Source organism: Gigantopelta aegis, chromosome 12 (assembly GCF_016097555.1).
Source record: "Gigantopelta aegis isolate Gae_Host chromosome 12, Gae_host_genome, whole genome shotgun sequence".
Taxonomy (NCBI): Eukaryota; Metazoa; Mollusca; class Gastropoda; order Neomphalida; family Peltospiridae; genus Gigantopelta; species Gigantopelta aegis.
The window spans coordinates 26,612,896-26,622,820 of record NC_054710.1 but is presented as its reverse complement, the minus strand read 5'-3'; the positions used below and the strand labels follow the sequence as shown (position 1 = coordinate 26,622,820).

Here is a 9,925-nt window from a genome sequence, read left to right as displayed (position 1 = left end):
TGGAAAGAAAGACATGTATTATTTTAAATAATGATATTTTAAAAAAGGAGATAGGTTGTCAAATAGTATACAGTTTAAATATGGTGATAATAATGTAGATATTGTAAGTAGATTTTCATATTTAGGTATAGTGTTTCCCCCCCCCCCCCCCCCCCCCCCCCCCAAAAAAAAAAAAAAGAAGAAAAAAACAGCAGCAAACCACCATTTAAAGGGTCAGGCACAAAAAGGCATCTATCAATTGAGAAAGTACTCAAAGTCATTTGTGTCACTAAAACCTAGTCATATATACAGTATTTTTTTTATAAGCTTATATATCACGGGCGCAGGAAGGTGCCAAAACGTGGGTGTGGGTGTGGGGTGCACACACAAACACACACATGCACGCACGCACACACAGAGAGGCACACACACGAACAAATACACACGAACAAATACACACACCCATACACACACACAAACACATACACACACACACACACACACATGTATATGTGTGTGTCCACCCACACCCACGTTTTGTTTTTATATATTTATACATACATACATACATCAATACATACATACATACATTCATACATACATACATACATACATACATATATTTTACACACACACACATGTACACGAGCGTAGGAAGGTGCCAAAAAGTATGTGTGTGGGGTGGGGGGGCACGAAGGGGATTAAGTAAGTTAAGTTACAAGACATATGTACAAGGATTGAGGTCAGGATTATCCTCATATATATATATATATATATATATATATATATATATATATATATATATATATATAAAATTCACAATTATTTTGTTATAAGCAGTATTTTGATTATGTTTATGTTGAGAAATGTAGATCTGCATTGACCAGACTTCGTGTAGCATCACATAGATAGAAAGAAAGAAATGTTTTATTTACCGACGCACTCAACATATTTTATTTACGGTTATATGGCGTCAGACATATGGTTAAGGACCACACATATATTAAGAGAGGAAACCCGCTGTCGCCACTTCATGGGCAAGGGATCTTGTATATGCACCATCCCACAAACAGGGTAGTACATACCACGGCCTTTGAGATACCAGTCGTGGTGCACTGGCTGGAACGAGAAATAGCCCAATGGGTCCACCGACGGGGACCGATCCCAGACCGACCTCGCATCGAGCGAGCGCTTTACCACTGGGCTACGTCCCGCCCCACATAGATTGAAAGAAAGAATTTTTTTTTTTATTTAAGGACGCACTCAAGACATTTTATTTACGGTTATATGGCGTCAGACATATGGTTAAGGACCACACAGATATTGAGAGGAAACCCGCTGTCGCCACTACATGGGCTACTCTTCCGATTAGCAGCAAGGGATTTTTTATTTGCGCTTCCCACAGGCGAGATAGCACAAACCATGGCCTTTGTTGAACCAGTTATGGATCACTGGTCGGTGCAAGTGGTTTACACCTACCCATTGAGCCTTGAGGAGCACTCACTCAGGGTTTGGAGTCGGTATCTGGATTAAAAATCCCATGCCTCGACTGGGATCCGAACCCAGTACCTACCAGCCTGTAGACCGATGGCCTACCACGACGCCACCGAGGCCGGTCACATAGATAGATAACATTATCGATTGAAACAGGAAGATGGAACAAGCCTAACCCTATTTTATTAGAAGACAGAACGTGTCGTATATAATATGAAGGAAAGAAAGAAGTGTTTTATTGAACGACGCACTCAACACATTTTATTTACGGTTATATGGCGTCAGACATATGGTTAAGGACCACACAGATTTTGAGAGGAAACCCGCTGTCGCCACTACATGGGCTACTCTTCCGATTGGCAGCAAGGGATCTTTTATTTGCGCTTCCCATAGGCAGGATAGCACAAACCATGGCCTTTGTTGAACCAGTTATGGATCACTGGTCGGTGCAAGTGGTTTACAGCTACCTATTGAGCCTTGCGGAGCACTCACTCAGGGTTTGGAGTCGGTATGTGGATTAAAAATCCTATGCCTCGACTGGGATCCGAACCCAGTACCTACCAGCCTGTAGACCGATGGCCTGCCACGACGCCACCGAGGCCGGTTAATATGAAGGATGAATACCATTTTGTACTTGTTTGGCCATTGTATGATAGAATACGAAAAAAAGTATATTCCACAATATTTTAGAAAATGCCCTAGTATGTTTAGATTCATTGATTTGTTTAACGATAATAATGCACAGGTATTAAATATTTACTTCTGTATTGTTTTAAAGGGACACACCCTAGTTACGGCTAGTTGTTAACTATTACGGCGTTGTTTTTCGCTATTAAAACCATTTTTTCACAAATAAAATTGCACTTTACTTACCGTTTATTATTTAGAATACACATTTCCATTCACCTGAAGTGTTTTTTTGGTAATCCTGGTAATCCTGGTGTTTGTAATACCACAAAATACATTTTTCGTATTTCTTAAAAACGGACGCACGTTTGAGAAAAAACCGTTGAGCAGACAAGGTCTAATCTATTTTTAGAGGGGATATTTCCATTTCAATGTCACAGACGTTGGTATACCACGTGACCGTTATCATTTTGGTTCGGTTTGTTTTCTCGTGCACGGTTCGCGCAGTCATCATCCGATTTGTTGTTGTTCATTTGTGAGATTTTTCTTCACAGTTCGTGAACATTTTCAGTAACAATAAAGTTCAGACAAGTAAGTGTCTCAATACAAAACGTTACAAAACCTTAAAACCAATAATTTTGCTAACTCTTACGATATCTGGAGAGGGGATACAACCAGGACAGAACAGTTGGAACATGTCCAGGAGAGGTGAAACAAACGCACCCCAAGTCTGTCAAATTTGTTGTGAGTAGGCATTGTTGTGCTTCGAGCGACATCTACCGGTGACATCAGAATACTAACTTTCAAAATTATTTCAAGCAATTGGGACATGGGGATTCCCATGGTATTTATCGATATAAAACTTGCTTTTTCACTCCATTTGATAAAAACGTGATCTAAGTGTGTTACAGGTTTGTAGATTAACCAAATTATAATTTATTTTCGCTGGATGGAACTAGGGTGTGCGGCTTTAAAGCATTTCAACTAAGGAATAAAGCTTCTCCGTAACACGACTAGGCCTATAGGCTATTTACGTATTATGTTTAATTAATTACTTGTTTATGTAACAGACGTCTTTTGGGGGCGTATATTTTATATATCAGTGGGATTTTTAATTGGTAATCTTTGTATGATTGTCTTCATATACCACCATATTTGATTTAATTTAATTGTGTATGTATATTGTGAATGCTCAAAGGCCAGTAGGCATATTGCAATAATCTCTCTCTCTCTCTCTCTCTCTCTCTCTCTCTCTCTCTCTCTCTCTCTCTCTCTCTCTCTCTCTCTGTGAATACGCGCGCACACACACACATACACACACACACGCGGCCGCGCGCGCGCGCGCACACACACCCACACACATACACACACGCACACACAAAGAGAAGACATCTGCAATCGGATTTTAGAAATAAAGAATAAGAGAAGTTGCAGACACTAAATATATGATTCGCATTTAAATTAGAAAATTAGCACTATTTTCCGTTAGGCATTTTAATTTTTTTTTTTTTTTTTTATATTATTATCATTATTATTATTATTTATTTTTTTACTATATAAGCATCCATGTATCTCTAAAGTTTCAATGAATTTTACTCGCCTGCAACACGAGACATCAATTGCCATCTGCCACCCCCAGCCCAGCTTCCTACGCCAGTGGATACGAGATCAAAAAGGTCAGAATGTTACACTATACACAAGTAAACTAAAACTCGCAATATGTATTGAATTTAATGTTTGTATTTGAAGCATGTATTAAACTACAAGAAAAACATCGTTATTTCTGCACTACGCGAGATCGCTGCTTATCCGCTTGAAAACCCATACCGCGAGAATATTATTGTGTTGTTGTTTTATGGTTTTGCTTACCTATGTGCTTCCTGACTTAACATGTGACATCATAAACGTACGGAATCCAAAGCAATCTGCGTCTGTGATTATTGAACTTGTTAGCAAACGTGCAGGCTAGTAAACAAAACTTTAACACTGAAACAATTCGTATGACGTCATGTATATATGACGTCATCACAATGCCATTGTACGGAGGTCGGTCTCAGAACTAGACTCGCAACAAAATGAGCTATTTAAATAGCGTTATTATAATGTATTATTATTATTATTACAGGGCCGTACCCTGACCAAAATCCATGGGGGGGGGGGGGGGCACTAAATTTTATAAATAATTTTTAACATACTATAAAGATTAAACATTTCTATGCTATTACTGGAGATATATAAAAAAAAAAAAAAAGGACAAGATTCCCAGGGGGGGGGGGCAGCTGGCCCCCCCCCCCCGGAGGGTACGGCCCTGTATTATTATTATTGTTTTTATTATTATTGTTGTTGTTGCTGCTGTTGTTACACGTGACAACATCCCGAAATTAATTATTTTTGTGCGTGTTCGTGCCGTGTGTGTGTGTGTGTGTGTGTGAGTGTGTGCGTGTGATTATGGATGCAACTGTTTTAGAGTTAACGACAGCTCATGTTAGTCCTAAGTCGTATGAAGGGGGAAGGGGGAGGCTGCAAACTTGAGGGCCAGTTATTAAGTGTGACGTCATATGTTATTATTATTATTATTAATTTGTTATTATTATTATTATTATTATTATTATTTTATTTTATTTTTTGGCTGAATTTGAGGTTTTGCATGAGCACTATGGGGAATTTGCGCCCCCCCCCCAGTAAATTGCCTGCCCCCCCCCCCAAACATTCCTGAGTTTGCTGCAATTTCTAAGATGTTATCGACCAACAGAGACTTTTTAACGATTTTAATTAGATATCAAATATATTTTTCTGCATAAAATATTAGTGGCTGTATATTAAACGTGTTTCTGATCTTTCTAATATTTGTACTAGGTTAAATTTCATTTTATTTCCTAAAATATATTTTTTCGTACGTACGAAATTATTTGAAGACAAAATCCAGTTTGGGCTTCTTACAAATATTAAGACGGCCAGAAACACACTGAATATACAGACACTGATATTCTAAACAAGAAAATATATTTAATATGTAAGTTTAATCGTAGAAATATTTTACTTTTCAGAAACATCTTACAATGTAGCAAACTCGGGAATGTCCCTTTAAACACAACCAGATTTCTCTATTCAAATGCAACTTACCGTGTTCAAACAAATAAAGGCTGTTCAACACCATTCCATTCTTACATTAGGTTACGGAAGGATGTTTCTTACCGCCGATCCTCTTTAATAATAATTATGTTCATCAGTAACTTAAACAGTATACAGTAGAAAATATTAAACTTAAGGTATATTTTGATAAAAATTAATGTTATTTAGCCATATGTTTTTACATATGATTTAGTTTTACTTTGGGGCCGGAATGTAGCACAGTGGTAAAGTGTTCGCATGATGCGTGGTCGGTCTGGGATCGATCCCCCTTGGTGGCCCATTAGGCTGTTTCTTGTACCACTGGGCTACGCCCAGCCCCCTTCTTTCTTAAGTATGACACCTGAAGAGCAGTTTATTTCTATAAATAGATATGTGTTTTTTGCAAGCTGGCTCAAACGACCAACTGTTACGACAGTTTGTTTTGTTTAAAAGTTTGTTTTGTTTAACGACACCACTAGAGCATATTGATTAATTAATCATGGACTATTGGATGTTAAACATTTGGTATTTCTAACTCATCAGAGTCATCAGAGGAAATCTGCTACATTTTTTTCCAAATGCAGCAAGGGATCTTTTATATGCACCATCCCACAGGCACGATAACACATACCACGGCCTTTGATATACCAGTCGTGGTGCACTGGCTGGAACGAAAAATATGTTACCACTTAGTTGGCCAATTTTCGGCTGTCACGACGTCAACGACTGTCCATTTGTAGTCTGGGCGCTCTTAGAACTCGATGTTCGTCATTTAACCAATTATGGCATTTGTTGTTAATCTGAGCGATCCCGTTATAAGTCGGGAGTTACAACACAACCGTTGAGTTGGCCAACTTTCTGCTGGCAATTGGCAGTCTGACACTAGCATAACGCAGAAAACGAACGCTCAACAGTTTCTGCACCCATGCACGTGGAAACATTTCTGTTGATTAAAGGGACATACCCTAGTTTTCAAACACTAACGTATATTTTTTTACTATTATAACCGTTGTTGATAACTTAAATCATACCTTACTTTGATTTTATTATTTAGATAATCAATGTCCATACATTCGAAGTGTTTTTGGTCATCCTGGTGTTTTTAATATCACAAAATTCATTTTTCATATTTTTAAAAACGCACGTGCGTCTTAGAAGTAGCAGTTATGGAGTCGAGTTTTAGTGTATTGTAGAGGGTATTTCACCATTTCAAAGTCACAGACACGTGTTTCACTCAATTATAACATTATCCAAATGTGTTGCAGGTTTGTAGATTAACTAAACTTAGTGTTAATTTTCAAGGGTTGAAACTAGGGTCTGTCCCTTTAAGTCATGGATTTGTTACAAATTTCTTTTATTTACTTTACTTTACGTTATTTTATTTTATTTTTTATTTGTTTTATTTATTTTTTTGATTTTGTTTGATTCACAAGTAATTTACTGTTTTTAAACAAGTTCATTACCCCAGAAAGAAATATGATAGTGTTAGGGATGGGGCCCTGTCATCACTACCTTACTTGATATATATATATATATATATATATATATATATATATACAGTTTTAATATACATGGCTATACATGTATTAATGCATAAACATTCTATAAATGTGGTCAACAATGGACATTGATATAAAAGAAGTAGTTTTATTTATTTATTTATTTATTGATAAAGCGCTCGCTTGATGCACGGTCAGTTCTGGGATCGATCCCCGTTTGTGGGCCCATTGAGCTATTTCTCATTCCAGCCAATGCTCCACAGCTGGTATATCAAAGGATGTGGTATGTGCTATCCTCTCTGTATGATGGTGCATATAAAAGATCCCTTGCGACTAATGGGGGAAAATGTAGCGGGTTTCCTCGCTAAGACTATATGTCGAAAAATGCAAATGTTTGACATCCAATAACCGGTGATTAATCAATCTAGAAGTATCATTAAACAAAGCACTTTTACATTTTTAATATGCTTCAGTTTGTATTTCACAAATGTGACTCTTTCGTATAATAATTTTACATTGATGTTGATAATGAAATAACTGAAGATTGACACCCAATAGCCTACCAATGGTTGGTTGTTGTTATTGTTTCTTTATTTCTTTGTATTTGTTTATTTGTTGTTGTTTTTTGCTCTGTGTGTGTGTGTGCTCTGTGTGTTTGTGTGGGTGTGTGTGTGTATGTGTGTGTGTGTGTGTGTGCGCGCGCGTGTGTGTGTGTGTGCGTGCTGCGGAGTCGTTAAACATTCATCCAGTCTAAGTGTGTCAGCCGGGTGATCTTCCAAAAACTTTGTTGTTTTTTTTGGTGTAAAGTGGACGTATTCCGTCCAGATTTACTGGGTATGTTTGTTTTGTTTAAATCAATATCCTGGGAGAAAGAGCAGAACAACAGGGGTTGTCTTTTTCAGGGTATGTTGGCCCCAGGTATATATATATATATCTATTTTTTTTTTTTTTTTTTTTTTTTGGGGGGGGGGACCACACTATGGCGGGGGGCACCTACACTATTTTTAATAACAGGTGTTATGGGATGATTTTAAATATAAAATGTAATAGTTTAAGAAAAAAGGTTTGAATGGGAGGGGGTATGACCCCCGTACCCCCAGGCTACGTCAATGCCCTAGGCTGGCAAAGGTGCATAAACAAATCCACGGGCTTACTGATATTAATAAAAGTACTATATAGCTACTAACAGCATATAGAAACATATATAGCGTATATAGGTAGTACTAAACCAAATAATATCCGGCTGGGTCAAAGTTCGAGGTGCACGAAACTTTTGATAGAGAAATTAATACCACAAGTCCTGTGATTGGTTATAAATGTGAGTGTGTTGGTTGTAAAAATGTAGTTTCATCTGGGCTAGAAATGTATGCAATTTTATTTGATGTAGTACTACCGTGGAACATGTATGGGGTACCTGTAAAAAAAAAAAGTACTCAAATTTTGTGCAAAACTAGGGGTGTTGTAGAAACATCTGGTTATACCAAAAATGAATCACGAAAGGTACCATTTTTTTGTAATTAATACTTTGAGGTAGGGGTTGTAGTACTGTATAACTAGGTCATAGTTTGGTTGATATATTGCATGTAGTGATTTTAAACACAAACGTTAACATGGTCGCCTATATGATTTTATTTGGTATAGTCCAACCTATAATTCTTGGTCTGAAAAAAAGTAAAGTAAAGTTTGTTTTATTTAACGACGCCACTAGAGCACATTGATTTTTTATCTTATCATCGGCTATTGGACGTCAAACATATGGTCATTCTGACACAGTTTTTAGAGGAAACCCGCTGTCGCCACATAGGCTACTCTTTTTACGACAGGCAACAAGGGATCTTTTATTTGCGCTTCCCACAGGCAGGATAGCACAAACCATGGCCTTTATTGAACCAGTTATGGATCACTGGTCGGTGCAAGTGGTTTACACCTACCCATTGAGCCTTGCGGAGCACTCACACAGGGTTTGGAGTCGGTATCTGGATTAAAAACCCCATGCCTCGACTGGGATCCGAACCCAGTACCTACCAGACCGATGGCCTAATCACGACGCCACTGAGGCCGGTTTGTTGGTCTGTGGCCATGTCCACTTAACTACATCCGGTCTCTTTTTGATTAACGGTTACGGTTACTTTATTAACGTGCCTATATCCCAAATATGTTCAGGCACGTCTTGATTAACGACACAGCTGGCGGGTAACCCGTTTACCACACAGAGGTTATAAATATTCTTTACGGAAACTACTCGTCGACAACAACATGTGTACGTTTACGGTAGCATTTACTCATAAATAGGGCGAGACGTAGACCAGTGGTACAGCGCTCGCTTGACGCGCGGTCGGTTTCGCATCGATCCCCGTCAATGGGCCCATTGGGCTATTTCTCGCTCCATCCAATGCATCACAACTGGTACATCAACGGCCGTGGAATGTGCTATTCTGTCTATGGGATGGTGCATATAAAAAATCCCTTGCTGCTAATCGAAAAGAGTAGCCCCAAAAGTGATGACAGCGGGTTTTCTGTCGCCATATAACCGTAATTAAAATGTATTTAGTGCGTCGTTAAATAAAACATTTTCTTTACTCATAAATACGCGCATTTAACTCGGTCGGTTGAGTGCTCGCCTGAGGTGCATGCGCCACAGGAACGAACTACCTCAGCGGATTCACTTAACTGATTTTTTCTCGTTCCTACCAGTATACCACAACTGGTCAAAGGCCGTGGTATGTGCTTTCCTGTCTGTGGGAAAGGGCATATAAAAGCTCCCTTGTTGGAAATGTAGCGGGTTTCCAGAGTTACCAAATATTTGAAATCCAATGACCGCTGATTAGATAATCAATGTGCTCTAGTAGTGTCGTTAAACAAAAAAAACTTTAACTTTACTCATAAATACTTTCCTTTTAGAACTCTTGAGTTAGTACTAAACCAAATAACATCCGTCTGTGTCAAAGTTCGAGGTGCAGTTAGAACATTGGTGATACATGAAATTAGAGAAATTAGTTTCATCAGGGCAAAAGTGCATGCAAGTATCTAGTACCACCGTGTCAAGTAGCCTTGTGCTTGAAAAATGTATGAGATACCTGGAAACCTTTTTTTACTCAAATTTTGTGCGGAACTAGGAGTGTTGTAAAAAGAAATCTGGTTATTCCGAAAATGAGCCATGAAAGGTACAATTTTCTGCAGTTAATACTTTGAGGTAGGGGTTGTAGTACTGATAT

The 9,925-nt window shown here is 38.2% G+C and overlaps 1 protein-coding gene across 1 annotated transcript in view; it reads right to left on the bottom strand.

Annotated features, from left to right (window-relative positions):
- Positions 1-4,126, bottom strand: part of LOC121386625 (putative uncharacterized protein DDB_G0271982) — an 11,872-nt gene extending 7,746 nt beyond the window's left edge. The window contains exon 1 of the mRNA XM_041517591.1: positions 3,970-4,126. The gene's annotated coding sequence lies outside the window, so the exon portion shown is untranslated. The remainder of the gene's footprint in view (positions 1-3,969) is intronic.
- Between the last annotated feature and the right edge of the window lie 5,799 nt (positions 4,127-9,925).